The 21,976-nt window shown below is 45.6% G+C and overlaps 1 protein-coding gene across 1 annotated transcript in view; it reads right to left on the bottom strand.

Moving 5' to 3' along the window:
* arhgap46b (Rho GTPase activating protein 46b) overlaps positions 1-21,976 on the bottom strand; it is a 59,828-nt gene that overhangs the window by 8,934 nt on the left and 28,918 nt on the right. The gene's annotated exons all lie outside the window — the stretch shown is intronic.

Genomic DNA, 21,976 nt, shown 5'->3' with positions numbered 1-21,976 from the left:
ACGAACTAACGAGTCTCCACTTAACAACAACAAGGACGTTACATTTACACGGCGCCTTTCACGTCGGAAGGACAGCCCGAACAGTTAAGGGTTTGCGCTGAACTGGGGGGGGAATTGGAAACGAGAGGAATTTATTCCTTGCTCTCGATTTCAAAACCTCATAGGAAAGGGATGGAGAAGCAATTGCGCAGCAAGCATTACATCAGACCAGCTCGCTTAAGTCACCTTGACACGCTACACACAGCCATTCAATCCCTTACCGATTAATTTATTCTGGATTCACAACACGAACCTAGTTTTCTGGAAGAGCTCGCTTCATTCACTTTGTGAAATTGGCGGATGTTAAAAAAACGTCCTCGTCGCGGCTCCTTTTCCCACCCAAAAGAATCCTCGACCGACTGACCGTGCTGTGCTGTCTGTTCCCCGTCGACAGCAGAGCAGCGGGTCTCTCACCTTCGGGAGAATTCTGTGCTCGACTGTGAAATTCTATCAAATGGCGTGTTCTGGGGCTGTGCCAGCACAGAGGAACTGAAGAGGCCTTGTTCCTCCAGTCAAGTTTGTTTTCAGCAAGTGAGCTCAATTTAACATCAAGAGCTGGAACCAGAAGTGGTGGGGGGGGGGGGGACGGGAAGTACGACAAATACACCGTCCCAAGGCGTGAGCCGGGCAGAGAGACTCTGTCACTGCATGGCTTTGTGGTGATGCATCGAGAGAAACCTTACGATTCGCAGCCTTCCCTTTAAGGGAATATTCCTAATTATTATTGCTGGGATAATTAAAGAACTCCATCCACTGTTCAGAGACGATGTTTAAAAGGGCCTTTAAAATCTGTCCTTGAATCCTACTTTCTTGACCTGTACCTATGGTCACCTCTCCCCTCTCCCACGAAAAGTGCTCCAAGACATTATTCTATGTGAAGGATGCTGTATAAATGCAAGTTGTTGGTTTTGTTGTTGCTGTAGCACAACCACAAGTGAATGATCTCCTCCCACAGAAATCCCCACACAACAGCAATACTTGCATTTGATACAGTGCCTTATCAGGGCGTTGAGATGCCTCAAAGCCCTTCACAGGATATACTGTAGAGCGGAGTGACTGTGTATTTGTGTTTTTGTGGGTGAAGAAAGTCTGGCAGAAGTCTGCAAAGTGGTTTAAAAACCCGGCTGGAGTTGTGCTGTGTGATTTTACCCACCGCCTGCGCATTGTGAGTTACTGGATTGAAATGGTTAAACACTGCAACGTCCTGTTGCAGTGAGCTGACGGGGGGGGGGGGGGGGACTGGAGCACACCCAGTGCGTCTCCCTGAGGTCGCCACTCAGACTGGCATTTGTTGTTTGATCCACCCAGTCCGGCTCCTTTACTGGGAGATTAAAACATTAACCCTTTGCGTGCCGCTCGAGTCGAGGAATTAAGAGTTTTGCAAAAAAAAAAGTTACAACTTTTGAAACTGATCCAACCTGCAAATATAACACCTCAAAATAATATACAGGACTCAGGGCGCTCGCCTCGCAAGGGGTTCAATTCCCGGGGTGGGGCGAAACATTGGGCAAGTTTCCTTACTCCACATGCCTCTGTTTATCCAGGAGTAAATAGGAACCCAGTTGTTAGTCGATTGTTGGATCGCTTTTACAGGAGTAATAATTCCTTCAATACACAATCAATTCACTTTACAGTACATCCTGTGAAGCGCTTTGAGACGTCTCGAAGACATGATAAGGCACTGGGTCAAATGCAAGGATTATTATTATTATATCAAATGCACAGGAAGAGAAAGGGGCGACGGGTCATCAGGTGTGGAGGGCGCTATATAAATCCAAGTTGTTGTTGTTGTTATCAGAAGTACCACCTTCCCGTTGCTCTCTGCACTGCCTATTGTGAGGCTGTAAGAGGGATGAGGCAATGTGGAGATCGACGGGAAGAGGAGTGGGAAGCAATGCTGCCATACACACACTCAAAGGCCAATACCTCTGCCCCTGAGTGGGGAGCACATCCTGTACCTAAGCTCCCAATCTAGCTGGCCTCCAGAAGCCACTGGAAGCTGCCCAGATGAAACTCTCCCCTCATCAGATTCTTTCTCTTCCATCACCACCACCAAAACCAACTCTTCACCCACCCGACAAGGAGACCCGACAGCTACTTACTCAGCATCTCACTGCCGCGCACACAGCTCCGACTGGGAACTCAGGAGATGTAAACCATTCAAACATGCGCCTTTCTAAGTGTTTGCACATCAATTAGCAGAGCAAGCTGTTCCCCCCCATTAAAAAAAACACTAACGGGTATAAGAGCGAATAGTGAACCTGTGGAATAGGCTCCCTAGGGGAGACGGTTGTAGCAGGAAATGTTGATTCCTTCAAAAACAGATTAGAGAGTTTTCTTTTAGGAAATAACCTTATGGGATATAGTACATAGGTAGTTCCGGTCATATGTGCAGGCGACCATCAGGAAGGTGGAAGGCAAACTAGATGGACCTTGGGCTTTTTTTCGTCTAGCATTACTTATGTTCGTATTTTCTTAAAGCAGCAGTTTGAAGGCAGCATTTTGTGCAGTTCATATTGCAAATAAGGACCTATACAAATGTAATCTTGTTCTTGTTGTAACACTCTCTCAAGCAGCCAATCACTGCCCTACAAATCTTTTTAAACCTTCAGTTAAGGTATGAACAAGGACTCACTCCCATTCTAAAACTTAAAAGGAATTAAGTTTGTCCCAAGTTCTCTCGATTGAATCACTCCAATCTTCAACACTGCAAAAAATGTTCCCAAAAAAAATACATAGCGGTGAAATCGCTGACTGCGATCTGCTGATCAGTGTTTAAGTAATAAATAATAATAATCCTTGCATTTAATATAGCGCTTTTCACGTCTTCTAGATGTCTCAAAGTGCTTCACAGAATACATTGTAAAGTGAATTGATTGTATATTTGTGGGTGAAACGTGGCAGCCAATTGAGCACAGCAATGTCCCACAAACAGTCGTAGATTGAAGTGACCAATTTATCATTGATTTTCGGGGGGTTTTTTCTTGAGGGATTATTATCAGGCCTGTCGAGTAAGAAAAGTTGCTCAAGTTTTCGCCCTGCTGGGAAACAAATCCAGGTCTCTCGCTTGTGAGGCGAGCGCTCTAACCACTGAGCTACAGGACTCCACTAAAATCATAGTCTTGGGACATCCTCCCAACATGAAAGGCGCTGTGTAGATGTAAATTTATTGTTAGTGTTAATAATAAGCACAGACACAATTTCCAGCCTGCAGTGTTTGTGGGTCTCAATTACGACACACAAACACTCTCACACACACTCTCTCACACACATACACTCTCACACACACACACTCACTCTAACACACTTACACTCTCACACACTCTCTCACACATACATACACACACACTCTCACTCTCTTATAATGTGCTGATGCCTCTTTAAATGAGAAAAGCTGCTCCTCCCTCAGGCACTTGCTGCCATGTGCTCTCTTGAAGTGAAATTCCTCTCGATTAAATTACATGATCTGAAGTCACGATAAAGTATAAACTGCTCAATTTGACCAGTGAACTTTTGACTTTTACTCTTTGCAGTGATCGCTCCAGAGAGAGAGAGAGAGAGGAAGGAGAAAGTTAGAAATGATGCATTTTAAACTAACAACATTTTAACCTTATTTTTTCCATAAATAAAAAATAGTGGAAACTATTTTGACTTTCAATAATGCTGCTCTTCAAGGTGCTGACCTGCGGACCTAATTGTAGCAGCAACACCCCCCCGCCCCCCCCCCACCACACCCTCCTCCCGAGAAGATGAACAAGAGTGTCACCTAAAGACCAGCCCCAAAACTCTGTGTCGGAGTTTCGCTGCACTTAATAATCCTTGCATTTGATATAGAGCCTTATCACATCGTTGAGACGTCTCAAAGAGCTTCACAGGATAGATATACTCTAAAGTGGACTGACTGTGCATTTTGTGGGCAAAAGTAAGAGTAAATACCTTCTTTCCAAAATGCTTGGGTGGTGGGGGGGGGGAGAGGGGCAGAGGAGGGACAGACAGAAAGCCGCCACACAACAATAGGATACACGTTTACAAGTTATCAAGTTCCAGTCTCACATCATGCGTCTCACATCAGGAGTCAACAACAAGGCTGTGGGAGAAAGGGCAGGTAGATGGGACGGAACAGATCTCTCTTCAGAGAGCAGCACAGACACAACAGGCGAATGACCTTCTTCTGGGCTGTAAATTTTGATGGTGTTATGTAAAATGCGGAAATGAGGAAAGACGCTTTTTTCACCCCATGGGGAAAACTAAACGAGAGGATGAGAAGACAGAAGACACAGCCACTACACTACAGTAAATCCTAAGAAGCTTCCTGAGAGTTTTTCTGTAGATGTGATGAGACGCGATATCAAATGCGGGTATTATTTTTGCTCACAAAACATCGTCACCACACTTTACAGTACATTCTGTTAAGCGCTTTGAGATGCCTATTATTATTATAAACAGCACCCAATTCAGTGCAGGCCAACAATTCAAACGGAGACCTGCTTAAATCTCAGTGACACAACCATCTATCCATCAATCCATTCATCGAGGTGCTCAGTCAGCAATGTAACTTCTCTAAAACCTGCTGTACAAATATAATTTGAGGGGGGGATCATTTTTATAATAATAATCCTTACATTTGATATAACGCCTTATCACGTGATTGAGAGACGTCTGAAAGCGCTTCACAGATATACTGTAAAGTGGAGTGACTGTGTATTTTGTAAGCAAAACGCGGCAGCCAACTGCCAGCCATGCCACCCCAAAGAGACACCTGTTAATCTGCAGGCCTAGCACACACTCACATGTGCAGTGACTGAACGTCTCATACACACACAAACAAAATGCTTTTTTCTCTTTCAGACACTGTCAGCCTCGCTTCGCTGTTCATTTTTATACTGCATCTCGTTTTGAGGTAATAAAACCAATCAGTTCTTTCACCATCACCACCTTCTTGTTCTTAGTATTCAATGCAAAAATCACAAGGACACACCAAAGACAAACCCATTCCTCCAGCAACCACCAGCCCCTCTCCCCCTGCCCCCCACCCGCCCCCCTCCACTCCTCTCCCTCCCATCACCAGAAGGAAATCTCCAAACCCGCTCAGCTCACCTGGGCCCCAAAGTGAACCACTGACTGAGAGATTCTTCTGCTGACATTCACAAACGCGAGCCGGGCTTCTGATCTACCGAGGCAGGCGGCAGAGGTCATACAAAGCCTGCGTTTAAAGAGCCATCGCTGCCAACCTCTCTCTCTCTCTCTCTCGCTCTCTGTCCTGCTCACAAAGCAGCCCCGCAAAGCACCAGCACGGATTTAAACTGCACAAACAGCAACACACGTTCGTTCACAGCTGGGACCGAGTCACTCAAATCCGGTCCCCCACCCCTCCCTCTTTTTTTTTCTCTCTCTCTCTCTCCTCTCTCTGAGGGTGGATTTTAACTAGATAAACACAGACAATAGGCAAACAAGTTGTATTCACAAAGAAAAGGGCCTGACTGCCATGTTCGGAACAAAACAGACAGATCTGTTGAAATTAAACGAGTGTGTGTGTGTATATATGGATGCTTGCTCTCCCTTTTACCACTCCCCACTGCCTCTATCCTCCTCTCACCCCTTTTACCCCCATCCCTGTCCCGAGAACTATGTACTTTGATTAGTAGATAGACCTCTCATGATGTTACAGCAAGGAATGGAGAAACAGCAAGTTTATATATTGATGTTTAAAATTTTTCAATAATAATAATCCTTTCATTTGATATAACATCTTATCACGCTTTCGAGACGTCTCAAAGCGCTTCACAGGATATATTGTAAAGCGAATAAAAACTTCACGCCCCACATCCCCCTCCCCCCCCGCCCGACAGCAACCACAACCACAGAGTTCACCCTGTGAGAGCGGTGGGATCATCAATACTGCTGAGCTGGCAGCGTGCTCTCTGCAAACAGTGGAAATTCTGCTAACCATCTTTTCCTTTCTATTCTCTCACACACACTCTCTCTCCTCTGAAGCCTCATCGGCAATCAGCTGACCTCTGTAGTTCACCCAGCGTTCAGTCACCCAGCAGTGCTGACCGCTTGGGAACGAAGCGAGTCCGGTAACTACATCACGTCACCGGGCACTTGACAGTAATTGCTTTCCAATGCGATGGCTGTTTTTTCAAAGCAAACGCAGAATCCATTTTGCACACAGCAAGGTCCCAACCAAGGGCCACAAGCCGATCAATCAATTTTATCGGTGGTGGTGGTTGGGGGGTGGGGGGTGATTGTCTGCCGGGGCACTGGGAGAGAGCAACCCTGTGAGCTTACCATTAGTGTTGTGGAATTTTTTTGACGTTCCCTTTGAACCATTCCAGACAAGAAATCAGCCGAATAGTTTTACTTAAAAGGTGCCGGTTCAGGTGGATGTTAAAGATCTTCCAAGGCGCTATTCGAAAAGGGAAGAGAGTTTCTCTCCCCACCCACCCCGGACATCCTGGTCAACAATCCCCACTCTCCCACCCCCCCAAAAAAAATTGGTGACTCACTCAATGGCTGTTTGTGGGACATTGCTGTGCACAAACTGGCTGCTGCGTTTCACCCCAAAAAACTTCACTTTACAGTATACCCTGTGAAGCACTTTGAGACGTCTCGACGACGCAATACGGATCTATGTCAAATCCAAGGATTATTATAAATTACTTGCTTACACCTCTGATAATAACACAGGGCTAACCCACAGCACTGCACAGGATGTCAGCTGAAACCATGAGCTCAAGTCCTGACGTGGGGCTCAAATCCCCAATCTTCTGAGGCGCAAGTGCTAATGACCGAGCCGGGCTGGCACACTGCCAGGCTGACAAACCGACTCAATAGTTATGTTTGCAACAATAACCCACTTTCCCTTCCACCCCTTTTATCTATCCTGAGGGCATCGTTAGAGCCATTTCAAGAGGAAGTCTCATCATCCGAACAATGGTGCGGAGACTCTTAGTAACTTCAACTTCTCTTGGTATCTGATTCAGTTTTCCTTTGTTTCAAATGCTTTTTTTGCCTTCAATTGGGAGGTAGATGACAATAGACTAGCGGAGAGGAGAGGCAAGGCGTGCCCATGTGTTGACCGGGTGAGGAAGCTGAAATTACTGCAGATAGTCAGCAATCCTGGCTACTTCAGCTGTGTGTGTGTGTGTGTGTTTACGCCAGTTATCCTGTGGAAACAGTGAAAGCACTGTATTCCCAACTTCTTCATGCCAGTTCCCCAAAGAGCACATTATCGCCACTCCTCGTGCACAACACAAACAACAAAAAATAAAAGCTGCGATTCTTTTTCTAAATCTTTATTATTTTCTGCCTCTCAACCTCCTTCTCCTAAAGTCACCGCCAACTCATCCTTGTTGTTTTATGGTCAGCGTCCGTCGTCATGTTATTCAACGGTGGACTTCACTATTTGACTATTTAATAAGCGGACCTGCCAGGCGTACTCAGTCCCGTCCTCACCTGGCTTTCCAAACAGAGATCACCAGATAATCTACCCCCAGCGTGGTGGTTAGGGTGCTCGCTTCGCAAGCAAGAGGACCCGGGTTCGTTTCCCGAGTTGGGCGAAACCTCCATGTTCCTACTTACTGCTAGATAAACAGAGGTGCGTGGAGTAAGGAAACCTGACTGAAGGTTTCGCCCTGCCCGGGAATCGAACCCGAGGTGAACGCTCTAACCAATACGCTACAGGACTCCACTTGTAATGATGTGGTCCGATGGTACAAGCAGAAACACAGGCTACTGGAGAGCAACTATTATAACCTAGCTTGCGGACTGCAGGGTTATTGCCCCGATCCTACCAGAGCTCATGCAGTTAGTACAAGCATTTTAATAAGAGTTTATGTCTCAAACACAATAGGTCAGGGAAACGGTTAAGAATGGAAAGGTCATGAGTGTAACAAGATTCCAGGCGCTTTTAATCCAGTCTTAAGTGTCGCGGGGCGCAGGGCAGCTTGCGTTCCCGAGGCGACCGAGTCCACCATGAAATGTAATAACAGTGCACCACAGCTGCGGCTTTGGTTCAAATCAGGCTGCCAAGGAAACCGAGGAAGATTATCGGTGCTACACACCATACTGTGACATGTACAGCCGCATCACTGTTACGGTTCGAAATGGACTGTAAAATACATCTTCCTGTTGTCTGGTTTGACAGCGCGTATTACTCACTCCCACTAATAAAGTAACAATAATAAACCTTGCATTTGATACAGTGCCTTATCACGTCGTTGAGACATCTCAAAGAGCTTCACAGGGTATACTGTAAAGTGAACTGACTACATTTTGTGGATGAAACTCGGCAAACAATTGCGCACAGCAGCCATGGATTGAGTGACCAAATTATTACTTTTTATATGAAGGGATTATAATCAACGGAAAACGATCCACCAATCGACCCACAACTTACTGCTAAGGAAAAACAGAGGCGTGTGGAGTAAGGAAACTTGCCTAAGGTTTCCTTCCGTCTGGGAATCTAACTCAGTACACGCAGGAGAGGCGGGTTACAAGCCTCACACCCAGCACTGGGTACCCCAACAATGGTTGCACAGAAAAGTACGGAACGATGCCCAGAAGGAGAATGGCTTGGGCTGGGCATCAGTGATCGCAGAGAGAACTGATCCGAGGCCGTTCCCCTTTACCCTAAAAGGGCAATGCAACAGGTTAAAGCAAGTTCCTCATCGGACTATTGTGTATCGTAACCAGGTCACAAAACAGGTCCCACTCCTGCTTGTTTACAGGGGTTTGTGTTTACACACGCCACAGAGGAACAGGTTGATTGAAGCTCTATATTCAAATCCTGTTTCAATATAGACAGACAATCAACAATGAACTGAGCAAGCAGCCAACCTTCTGAAAGGTGAGTAATGCTTTGATGGTTTTGTATCTAAAACAGGAAGAAGATTCAAATAAAGGAAACCTTTAACCTCCAAATATAAGGCTCTACAGAAGCTGCTTTGACTGACAACAGAGAATATTAATGCTTTACACAGCAGCGAGATCCTACAGCACATAATTTGCATACCTCAGGGAGGACACACTGCAAGTGAGTTTCCTGGCCAACAATTCCCTAAATAAAATCACTCATTCACTTTGGGACTAGGTGCAAATTGGCTGCCACGTTCGCCTACATTGTATTTTGTGTCAGCTTGGCTCAGTTGGTAGCACTCTTACCTCTGAGTCAGAAGGTTGTGGGTTCAAATCTCACGTTGGACTTGAACTCACACAATCTAAGCTGACGCTCCAATGTAACGCTGGGGGTGTGTTGCATTGTTGGAGGGGCCGTCCTTTGGATGAGACGTTAAACCGAGGTCCTGTGCGTGTCTGTTCAGGTGGATGTTAAAGATCCAACAGAACTATTTGAAAAGAGAAGGGAGTTTCTCTCTCAGTGTCCTGGCCAACATTCCCCCAAATAAAATTGGTCATTTATTTCATGGCTGTTTGTGGGACATTGCTGTGCACAATTGGGCTGCTGCGTTCTCCTACAATTGCAGAGTCCATCTCACAGTAAATCCTGTGAAGCGCTTTGGGACGTCCTCCTGGCGTGACATAAGGCACTACACTAAATTCAGGATTAATATTATTATTACAAAATACAGTCACTGCACTTCGTGGAGTCCTGTAGCTCAGTGGTTAGAGCACTCGCTTTGCAAGCGAGAAACCTGAGTTCAATTCCAGGCAGAGGGCGAAACCTTGGGCAAGTTTCCTTACTCCACACAGAGCCTAATAATAATCCCTCCAAAAACAAAAGCAATAATAAATTGGTCATTTTCAATCTACGACTGTTTGTGGGACATTGCTGTGCGCAATTCGCTGCCGCGTTCGCCCACAAATATACACTCAATTCACTTTACAGTGTGTTCTGTGAAGCGCTTTGGAACGTCCTCCAGACGTGAAAAGCGCTATATCAAATGCAAGGATTATTATTATTATTATTATTCACAGTGGATCCTGCGAAGCACTGCATGGCGTTGATGATGATATGTTACAGCGCTGTATCAAAAAGGAATTTTGTTCGAAAGCATTTTCAAATTAAATGATTGCAACACTTTGAAAATCAAATTAACACAGAGAAACGGCTCACTGCTCTCCCAAATATACACTGGTGTACCACAGGACATACATACACACAAGGCCCAAAACACAGACCGCAACAAGTCACACAGAACCAGAAATGAATGGGGGTTACTCGTTAACCTTGTGTGTCCTGTGGGTACTGGAGTGGTCTCAAGACACACAAATCACACAGAGATGAGCGGAGCAGCGGGTCATTAGCTTTTACTCAGTGTCTGCTCCAACAACAATGGAAACAGAGGGAAAAGTTTGTTGAAGACGATGGGGATGTGGTCACCGCTCGATTTAGAAGAATTCCAGACTGAAGACTCTTGAAGGGGGCGTGTCAAATGAAAAGAGTCTTATTTTGTGGGAGGGAGAGACTTTGGAAGCATGTCTACCCGCATTCTTAGGAGCCAATTGTCTCTTATCCTCATGTCGAAGACACTGTGCCAATGCTGAGGACCACACACAGGCCCCCCGCTCCAAGTCCTCGCTCAAGGAGCAGTTCTGAACGCACATCCCTAGACAGACAGCGAGCGCTAGCAGGTGCTTTGATTCCAGAGAAGAAACACGGTCGAGCCCAGTGCTGCCCAGATTACGCAGACGGCAAATCAATTTGGCGACACACCACATAAATTCAATGCCTCCACTGCCTAGGCTAGTGGGGGAAGGGGGGGACCTCTGCCAGGCAGTGCAATTACTCAGTTAACTGTTGGGGGGGGGGGGAGGGTAAAAATAAAGCACGTGCTGAGTAAAGATTCATCATCAGTTGCTCCAGCACCTCATACCCCGGTGACGTTACCTTATGTGAAAAAGCTTAGGAGCAGCTGCCAGAAACACCTGCTGTGTTGAGCACAATGGCTGACAGGCAGACATCAGTCACCGTTTGTACAGGTTCCAGGTGCTGCCTGCCGTACACACAAGTTTCGGGGCTGGGCTGCGCCGGGCTGGGCTGAGGCAGCCTATTTTTTCCACTCCCTGCATTGACATGACTCAGGGTAAAATGATGCTGAAAAGAGACCTTAGAAAACTCCTTCCCTGAAGCTGCTGAAAGGAAGTGGTAACAGACAAGCCTCAAAGGGCGGATATCAGAGATCAGCAAGTGCTCTCCTTGTCGATCTCTGATATCCACCCTTTAAGGAAGGATCTGCTTTGTAAAGAGGCCTGAAATGACACCTCATGGAATACCTGTTGTTGGCTTGTTAAAACCATTTTGCCCTGTTTATGGGCAGGGTAAATAGCTGTAGGGATCTATGGTCGGTGAGTCAGTAACAAAGAGGCCACAGAACAAAAAAGGAATCAAGAGGTTATGTCTTTTTGTCGCATCTGTAAAAATTTACGGTGGTAAATTGTGGAAAATTCTTTGAATTAGTCTTAATTTAAGCTATATTCAACAGTAACGTTCAAAAGGGAATTGGATATATACAAATAAACTGCAAGGCTATAGGGAGAGTGGGATTCATTGGATAGTTCCTTCAAAGAGCTGGCACAGGCATGATGGGTCGAATGGCTTCCTTCTGTGTTGCAGAATTCTATGAACTTAGATTCTGTGCCTTAATTTTTTTTTAAAAAGTGGGTGTCATGGGCTTCCCTAATGTTTGAAACCACGAAACATGCAGTAACTGAATGGGAGATTTAGGACAAGAAATGTCAGGTCACAAAGGACATTCCGAAGGAGGTGACGTAGGTTGAGAGGGGTTGGGGGAGATCTCGCTTGACGGTTGCCAGTGAAGAATTAATACCCAAAACGTCAGACGTGCAGAGCTTACACAGCAACAGGTAGGCATCCCACCACTCACTACCTTCCACCAACACCTTCTGTCGTCGTTGAAACTCGGGTCCCCACATCAGGTATACCCTGAGATTTGTATTATTTTCCACAAACTCGTTGCATCAGGGCCTGCAGTTCCCGTCTTTCCGAGGTGCAGGTCAGGTGAGATGTTAAAGCTGTCACTCCTTTCTGCTGTCATTTTTTTTTGGTGTCAGCTGGGTGTCTGACTCGCACAGAAAGCCACCCATCACCGTGCTTAAGTGTGTCCAAACCAAGCTGAGAATTCCATGTATCCCAGCCACACATGGAAATCCCAGAGATACATTGTTGGAATGGAAGACACACTCTCTCCCTGGAGGGACGCATCCTGCTTACCTAATTCTGGAAAGTATTAGGCACGGGTTGGCAAGAGCCAAGGCTTGGGGGTAACCAGAGTGTGTGTTGGGGTAACTGCTGGAGTCTAACCAGCTAAGACAGCATAGCTTGCCATCACTATCCCTGTCTGGCAAGCTTTCCCAGCTGCTCGTCCAGCTAGGATCCCCCCTACCCGTTAGCTTTGGCTTGGACCACTCTACCCATTAGCTTTTGCATAGGAGCTAGGGTGTCATCAATCTCCGACCTCTCTCTCTCCTTCCCAACCACAGGGAGAATTTATTTTTAAAAAAAACAAGAGGTGCAGAATTCAAATAAATTTTCGTTTTAGGGACATTAAAATAAACCAGTTTTCTGTATTTATTTTTCTTAAAAATTCGAGATGTTTAGTCTCTGACATGTCAATTATTACGCTGAGCCTGGGCTGTGTTGCGTTTCTCTGTGGTCCGTGACAGTTAGCAAAGATCTAAACCTCCGATTTATTTTGTAAGTTAACCACAAGTCACGTGGCCCAAATGCTTCCCTTGTGGAGGAGAGGGGTTAAAAAAGAAAAGAAAAGCTATTTTGTGGGCTACTAAATGTTGATTTTCAATCATTATTTAATTTATTTTAGCTACACGGCATGTGACGGAGGTGGATAGATATTTGTTAGGTCATTATAAAACAATAATAAATTGGTCATTTTCAATCTACGACTGTTTGTGGGACATTGCTGTGCGCAATTGGCTGCCGCGTTCGCCCACAAATATACAGTCAATTCACTTTACAGTGTGTTCTGTGAAGCGCTTTGGGACGTCCTCCCGACGTGAAAAGCGCTATATCAAATGCAAGGATTATTATTATTATTATTATTATTAGGGTCTCAAGAACGGGTAATTGGAGTTGAGGTACAAATCAGATCTTACAGATTGGCAGAACAGGCTGGAGGGGCTGAATAATAATAGTAATCCTTGCGTTTGATGTAACGCCTTATCACGTCGTTGAGATATCTCAAAGAACTTCACAGAATATACTGTAAAGTGAATGGTCTATTCCTGTTCCGATGTTCCTATGTGGGAAACATATTTGAGATGCTGGACATTTATCCTCAGGTCTTAAATAAACAGACAGGGCCACGATACAACACATAGTTACGAATTCTACACAAAATCCAATAACTCCATAGCTCTGTGCATTTCAATTTTCTGTTCCTGCTCTGCCAGAGAGTATGTGTTTTCTGTGTTGCATGTATGAGTGTTTTGCATGTGAGAAAATAAGACAGGTTTCCTGCTCTTTGTTGCTAAATAGCGTGACGTGGAGTCCCTTATCGTGATGGTTAGAGCCCTCACCTTGCAAGCAAAAGGACCTGGGTTCGATTTCTGGGATGGCGAAACCTTAGGCACATTTCCTTACTCCACACGCCTGTTTACCTAACAGTAAGTGGGGACCCGGGTGTTAGTCGATTGGCGGATTAGTTTCCATTGATAATAATCACTTCATATATACCCTAACCCTAATATATATTAAAAAAATTGATCACTCAATTGTGGGGCACGGCTGTGCACAACTAACTGCCGTGTTCCACCCACAAAATACAACAACAACAAAATGACATTCAGAGTGCCTTTCACGTCGGGAGGACGTCCCAAAGCGCTGAACAGTCAGGTGTCGGGGCCCGAGCATGGGGGAGGGGTGGTTTAGGGGTGAGGGAAGGCAGAGAGGTGGGAGGGAGACCAAAGGCATGGTCGAAGAGAAAGGTCTTCAGACCGGCCTTGAAGGAGGTGAGGGAGGAAGCGAGGTGAAGGGACCGTGGGATGGAGTTCCAGAGTGTGGGGGCAGAGAGACTGAAAGCCCGGCCACCGATGGTAGGACGGGTCGGGCGGGAGACATGGAGCAGGCCGGAGCCTGATGAGCGGAGGGATCGGGCAGGTTGGTAGGGAGTCAGCAGGTCAGAGAGGTAGGAGGGGGCGATGCCATGGATGGCCTTAAAGGTGAGGACGAGGATCTTGAACTCGATCCTCTGGGGGATGGGGAGCCAGTGGAGTCGGGTGAGGGTAGGAGTGATGGGGTCACAGAGCCTGGTATGTGAGAGTACACGAGCTGCAGAGTTTACGATGATCTGCAGCTTGTGAAGGGAAGAGTTGGGAAGGCCGATGAGGAGGGAGTTTCCGTAATCAAGCCTTGAGGTGACGAGTGCGTGGGTGAGGGATTCAGCAGCCTGAGGGGTGAGGCAGTGGTGGAGTCTGGCAATATTGCGGAGGTGATGGTAGGCAGTGCCGGTCAATCCACTTTACAATGTAATCTGTGAAGCGCTTTGAGACGTCTCAACGACGTGCTCAGGCGCTATGTCAAATACAAGGATTATTGTTATTATTAAGGAGACCAGCTGAGGACAGGTTTGGGCAGTGAAACAAACCCCTGTGGTCAACCAGCCTGTCGACTCATTGGCAAGGCTCACACGTGAATAATTGGTGAGAGACGACAGAGATGTCGAAATCCCATCACCCTCTAGAACCTTTTGTCGGCACCAATTGACCCAGAATTCATTTATATAGCATTTTACATTTTGTTTGTAGGGATAGTGAGTTTGGGATTCTTGTTGTGACCGTATGTCCTATAAATCCCCAGCTCTCTGTCTCTCTCTTTCTCTCTCTGTGTCCCACAAAGCGACAAGTCACTACCCTTGATAGCAATTATCTGTGAAATGCTTTGAGACGTTTCCATGTTCTAGGCTTCATATCAAAACAATGATTATCCTAAAAGCTATAAAACCTACAGCTCTGTCTGTTCAATGCAGGATAGTCTCTGCCTCAGTCAATAATAATAATAATCCTTGCATTTGATATAGCGCTTTTCACGTCGGGAGGACGTCCCAAAGCGCTTCACAGAACACACTGTAAAGTGAATTGACTGTATATTTGTGGGCGAACACGGCAGCCAATTGCACACAGCAATGTCCCACAAACAGTCGTAGATTGAAAATGACCAATTTATTATTGTTTTGTTTTGGAGGGATTATTATTAGGCTCTGTGTGGAGTAAGGAAACTTGCCCAAGGTTTCGCCCTCTGCCTGGAATTGAACCCAGGTGTCTCGCTTGCAAAGCGAGTGCTCTAACCACTGAGCTACAGGACTCCACAATGTACAGGGTCGAGTAAAAATGAAATTATTTTTAGTGAATAAAGTAGGAGCAACTTAAATTTACGATCCACAGCTGAATTCTGATGCAGCATTCTGTACATATCCAGTTACGAGATAAAACCGAGCATGCATGACAAAATCCATCTAGCTTAACTAACCCAAATGTTTGCGGTGTCAATGCCAGTCAAAAGTTAATAGAACATTTAATTCCCCCCCAGTCCCTTTTCAGTCCCAATTGTTCATTTGCAATGTCATATTTATATCTCAACAAATGCTGCTGCTAATAAAAAGGGAGCGGGGGGGGGGGGGTGGGGGGGTTGAAAGCTGGTATGGAACAAAAGAGTTTGAAAGAAAAACAAACACAGGGCGAACTCTTAAAGAGACCAATCACGTGATAAACCTTTTGCTTACTGCAGCCAGGGCTCCGCTTCCAGTTCTTAACAGATTTTCCAAACTCACCTGCTTCGGTTGGCGTGTGGAACAGAGAAACAAGCTTATGGTTGGTCGCATTAGCAGATGGCTTTGCTTAATCTAGTTTCAGGTCTTATTTCAATTGGAAACAACCTGTCAAACGCTGGGACACGCTTAAAAACAAAAAGAGGTGGAGGGAAACCAGCCATAAATGTCATAAGTGTCTATACAAATGTAATCTTGTTGTTGGTTTGCATGGATAGAAATAATCACCTGATACAGGGTTGGATCGCGAGCATTTCAAAAAGCTTTTTGTTCCCTGGGTATCGGTTAATGTATCTCCGAGCGGCTTTTAAAAACAAACACAGTCTCGCAGATATTGGCTTTGATTTTGAAGAGGCAATTAATGAGCCGGTCCAATAGCCTAATGTCTAAAGCTCCTGTCCCCTGGTGCAGCACTAAGCCATATGGGAGCAGAAGGTTTTGAGTCCTGCGCTGGCGACTGATCTCAGTAACAAGGGGCCCTCACATTGATTAGTGAACCTAAACAACAATAAAGTAAGCAGATCGATTCGTACACAATGGATCCATTCAGACCCCTTCCGATAAGCCAGACTGCCCTTTAATGAGAAAACATCACACATAACCAGTTTCCTACGTCTTGCCACGGGATCAACGCCCACCAATATCAGGCTTGTGCTGTGGTTGCTGGCAGCAACAAACAACGGTGGAAATATCCTGCCAGAGTCTGCTCCGGTTGCAGAACAGAGATTCCTATCACTGTAAAGTGTGTGGAGATCTGACCCTGTCTGGGGGTATAGTTGTAGATAATGAGCAGTCGATATGATTCCCAGTAGTTATAATTAGCGGGGGGGTGGAGGGAGAGGAACATAGGAACAGGAGTAGGCCATTCAGCCCCTCAAGCTTGTTCTGCCATTTCACCAGCTTGAGCAGCCCTCAACTCCTGCACCCAAATCCATTTCCGCCATGACTTTACTTTCCACTATTGACTCTTATGCCTATTGTACTATCCTGTTCCGAAAATCCCCAACAAATTACCTGACGGTTTACACATTCATTTGCATTAATGTACACTTTGGTGGACACCGGTTCACTTACAGATAAGGATTAAATGGAGATTCCCTGGATTTTTTTATTAAAAAAAAAGTCTTTGTTGGAAGGAGTCCCAAGGATTCCAATTATAATATTTTAAAAATCCCTCCTGTAATACCATCGCTGCCCCACCTTCTCTCTGAATGAATTGACTATATTTTGTGGGCGAAATATGGCAGCCAATTGTTTGTCAGTCAGTCAGTCAATCAGTTATTTATTTATTTATTTATTTATTTGGAAATTGGCAACAATTTCAATGAGAAGGTTAAGGGTTGAAAGAGGCCTCCAAGATTATGAAGGGTTTTGGGGTAGGTTAAACAGCTGTAGATATTCAATGGTCGGTAAGTCAGTAACAAAGAGGCCACAGTACACAAAGGAGGAGGTTAGAAGAGAATTCTTTGCACAGAGGGTGGTTGGAATGCAGAATTCTCTTCAACAAACTGTAGTTTAAGCAAAGTCCACACAGTTTAAAAGGGAATTAGATGGATGCTTGTAAAAAAAGACACGTTAAAGGGAAGCAAACAAGAAAGTGGGATTAGACTACTGGGAAACACACCAGTGCAGAGTTGATAAACCGAAAGGCTGGTTTCTGTGCTGGAAGTACTGTACAATTCTAAATTCTCTCACATTCAGAGAATTGCCAATGTCCGACAGAACACAGAACCAAGGCATTCTGTTCGGAAGCAACTCTCAACATTCCTGCAAATTCCACTTCGATCTCCTGGGGGATTTCCTGTTTGGTATTTTCAGATCAGGGAGATAGGAGGACAGCACTTTGTTTTGTTTAGCCAGAAAGATAATCTGATGTGCTCAAGGAAATACTTCTCCCCTTTTATTTCCTTCCCCTCATATTTAATAAAGTTGTTAGATGTCACAGTCGTGGTCACCCCACCTCTAGCCTCCTCCATCTCTCTAACCCGGACTTTCCCTCCTGGCCTGATGGGTGAAAATTGTGCAATCATTTATCCCACAATCTCCCTCCGTTTCCACAAAAATTAAAAACACGTTCCTCTCTAGATAAAGAAAAAGTAGTTTTGAATCAAATTCAACCACCGCTGTGTTGGGTGGCACAGGAGGTTTAAGTCTTGCCAAGTAAGTGGTTATTAACTCACACACACTGCAACAAAACCGCGGTTTTATCAACATACGTTAAAATGAACTTCAATTTTATACCTTGAACCTTAGAAACTGCGCTTCAACCACACTGTAGACTGCATTGTGGAGTCTAGTAAAACTTGAAACGCTTCAGATAGCAAGAAGTGTTCAAAATGAAAGGGATTGAGAGGCATACAGCAAAAGATTATTTCTACTTGTTGGTGAATGTAAAGGGGCATGGAAAGTCAACAACAAAAACTTGCATTTATATGGCACCTTTCACACAGTCTGGGGACTTGGGGGGTGGGGGGCAAAGCACATTCGAACAGGAAAGTCTTGAGACGGGCCTTGAAAGAGGCAATTCAACTCCGTTCTGACGTAGGGTCATGGACCTGAAATGTTGATTCATTTTCCTTTCTCCATAGATGCTGCCTGACCTGCTGAGTGTTCCCAGCGACTTTTGTTTTTGTTTTTGGACTTCCAGCATCTGCAGTATTTTGTGTTTTTTTCAACTTCAACACAACTTCAGCGCGGTCGATCCTATGAGTAATGCGTATGCATTGACCGAGATACCGGTTAAAGCGTAATCTGAACATGTTGCTGGTTTTGCCCAGTTCTATGACCCGCAGTACAACTTGTTTCGTTTCCCAGGCATTAATGTTAGTGTCTGTAATAAGTCGCACGTCAGTCCCACCAAGTACTGAGGGTGCTTTGCTTTGCGGCAACATTGTAAGAACGTTCAACACTGATCGCGCTGCATGTTGGCAGATCTCCCAACTGCTCAAGGATAAAGCGGCTCCCAGTGACAACAGCCTAATCAGGAGTCCAAATGAAGGGAGAAAAGTGCTCACAGTATGAACAATAATAATAATCCTTGCAATTTATATAGCACCTTATCACATCGTTGAGACGTCTCAAAGAGCTTCACAGAATATACTGCAAAGTGGATTGCCTATGTATTTTGGTGGGCGAAATGTGGCAGCCAATTGCACACAGCAGTGTCCCATAAACAGTCTTGGAGTGAGTGACCGCATTTTTTTTAACATATAAAACGATAATCAGTACATTCGCCATAGCTGAAATAGCTTTAAAATCTTGAGCCAAGTCCCAACCAATTTATTTTGGTAAGTAAAAGACCCAGCCAGCGATTAAACTGTTAAGAAGTCAGCTGCAGCACACTTGGGAATAGAGTCCAGTGGGGGGAATGGCCACAGTATATGACCCATTAACTAATTCACATACAGATGGTTGGCAGTTCTCTGGGCTGAGCTGTTAAAGAGTTGCCTCTCCATGGGAGTGAGAGTGCTGGAATTCTTTGTGTGTTTATCCCACAGAGGTGCAATCTGCTTACCGAGCAAAGTCCGGAACACTGCATTGGGGAGGGTACAGCCTCAAGCGACTTTGCAAGCTGTTCGCTCGGGTGAGGTGATCCTCCCAAATTGGGGAGAGTGAGGGGGGAATGGCGTGACAGCAACCAGCTGCAGAGGAATGGGGGAGGAGCAATTTCTTCAGGCTATAAACCTGTATACCTGAGCTATGTTGAAACCAGGTCTGAACTTGCAAAGGGTAAAAATAGCTCAGTGTTTGGCGTTGATCAGCAAAACGTGAAGCAACCAACAAGGTGTACACTTCTCTGCATTTAGTCTATGGCATCAATATTCTGATCTACGCTCAGTGTAACCCATTAAACCCCTTTAAGTGAGAGGCACGCACCCTTCTGGTGTCTCTTGGTCACCTCTCGCTGTTGTTTGGGCTTGTGGTGAGCAGGACGTGATTATGTTACCAACCTGTCTGCTCGGCAGGTACTGGCCCGCCCCATGTCCCTGGTCTTGCCTGCTCTAGCATCAGCGGTTGGGCCTTCAGCCTTTCTGCCCCCACCCTCTGCAACTCCATTTCGGAGCCCCTCTGCCTCGCCCCCTCTCTTGCCTACTTCAAGGCCCATCTCAAAGCCCTCCTCTTCAAACATGCCTTGCCCTCCACCCCTCGAAACTCCAATCCCCAGCTTGGGTGCAAACCCTTCACTGTCCAGAGTGTTGGGACATCCTCCTGATATGAAAGGCGCATTACAAATGTAATTTGTTGTTGTTTTTGTACTGTAATTGACTGGAACAACAGACTGCAAGCACCAAAAGTACAAGTAGCTTCTCATAGTGTTTGAGAATTTTGACATCTGATGTACCAAGACAGCTGTGGTTCAATCAGGATGAGGGTCAGAGCGATGGGAGTAGGTTTTAAAGGGGCTGCTTGTGTGCTTTTTTTTGCACTGAAAAAAACGTACGCTGGGGAAAAGGAACTCGATTGAACCAGAGCTGGTCAACAACCAGAGGAACGGCTGCCTCCGATCTTAAAAACTACCATGGTATCAAGCTGCCTTCCTTCCCAACACAGGCTCTGTGAGGAGCACTGGCCTGCCAGCTGGATTCCAGCCAGACAGTTCTGCTTTCTGCCCAAGAAACAGCAACGATGGGATTAAACACAAGCCAATCTTAAGTGGACTAAAACAAATTCTGCCTCAGCTATATCACAAGTAAAAAAAAACTCATTGAAATTGGATACAATCAGGGCTTGAAATGAGGCTAAATCTCAGGCCCTGAGCAACATCATGGGTTTCCAATTTGTAATTACAACTGCACAACTTGCTCTCCAAGGGCCAAAGCTGCAGGAAAATTACAGCAATCTTAAGCGCTCTGATTTGAGACTGCTGTTATAATAATAATCCCTCTATTTGACACAGCGGCTTTCACGTTGTTGAGATGTCTCCAAGTGCTTCACAGGATATACCATAAAGTGGAGGGAATGTGTATTTTGTGGGTGGAACGCGGCAACCAGTTTTGGTTCAGCACTTTGCTACAAACAGCCATGGAAGTGAGCAACCAATTTGTTTTGGGTATAGATTGTTGTCCAGGACACCAGGAGAGAGAAACTTCCTTCTCTTTTCGACTGGCGCGGTGGGATCTTATACATCTACCTGAACAGGCACAGACGGGCCCTCAGTTTAACATCTCATCCAAAGGATGGCACTTCTGACAATGCACAATACCTCCAGCGCTGCATTTGGAGTGTCAGCTGAGACTATATAGTGTATCACTCACCGCCTGTAGGCAGCTCTGCGGGTGAAGACTGACAACGAGCAGATGTTCTCTCCCCCATCCTTAACAAATGAGGCCCCACCTGTCCTGAGGGCAGCACTACACAAACAAACACTCCGTCTCCCCAGCTAGCTTTTCAGTACAAAAACAAAGCACATGAGCAGCCCTTTCAAAACCTGATCCTAGCCCTCTCCACCTCATCAGCAAACCGAGATCCCTACGCCTGTTCAGGAGGAAGTTAAACATTGCAAGGCGCTATTCAAAAAGAGAAGGGAGTTTCTCTCTCACAGCGTCCTGGCCGACAATCCCCCCAAATAAAATTGGTCACTCACTCCGTGGCTGTTTGCGGGATACTGCTGTGTGTAAAATGGCTGTTGCATTTTGTCCATAAAATACAGTCGCTATACTTGACAGTGTATCCTGTGGGACACTTTGAGACGTCGAAGTGTGGGACACAGACACGGACTGCAAAATGCGAACATTTCTCCACATTCGCCGTCACGCCAGGCACACGCTAAGCTCTCATGCCTTCACACGCTATCGCCAGCGCAACTCATCCACAACACACCCACGCTTCATTAAAATACAATGAATTCAGCCTTTTGGAAATCAGACAACAAAAACACGGGACAAGGAAGCTTTTTGCACCTCGGTGTTTAATTACAGTGTTACACTTTGAACTAAAGAAGCAGAGCCAGATAGTTCACAGTAGGTGAAGTTTGAAGAATGCAACTGGTGTAAGTTTTACGAACGCTCACTTTTAAAATATCAACTCATCCGTAGGTGCCTCACCACGATGAGTTACTGTGAACTGAAGTGACTAGGCAAACAGGCAGCAAATCTGCAACAATCTATAGACAGCACTCAGATGAAAGACTGATCAATCTGCTTTGGCGAATTGAGGAGCAACAACAACCACAA

The sequence above is a fragment of the Callorhinchus milii genome, unplaced genomic scaffold (genome assembly GCF_018977255.1).
Source record: "Callorhinchus milii isolate IMCB2004 unplaced genomic scaffold, IMCB_Cmil_1.0 Scaffold18, whole genome shotgun sequence".
Classification (NCBI taxonomy): domain Eukaryota; kingdom Metazoa; phylum Chordata; class Chondrichthyes; order Chimaeriformes; family Callorhinchidae; genus Callorhinchus; species Callorhinchus milii.
This window is presented reverse-complemented; position numbering and strand designations above follow the sequence as displayed.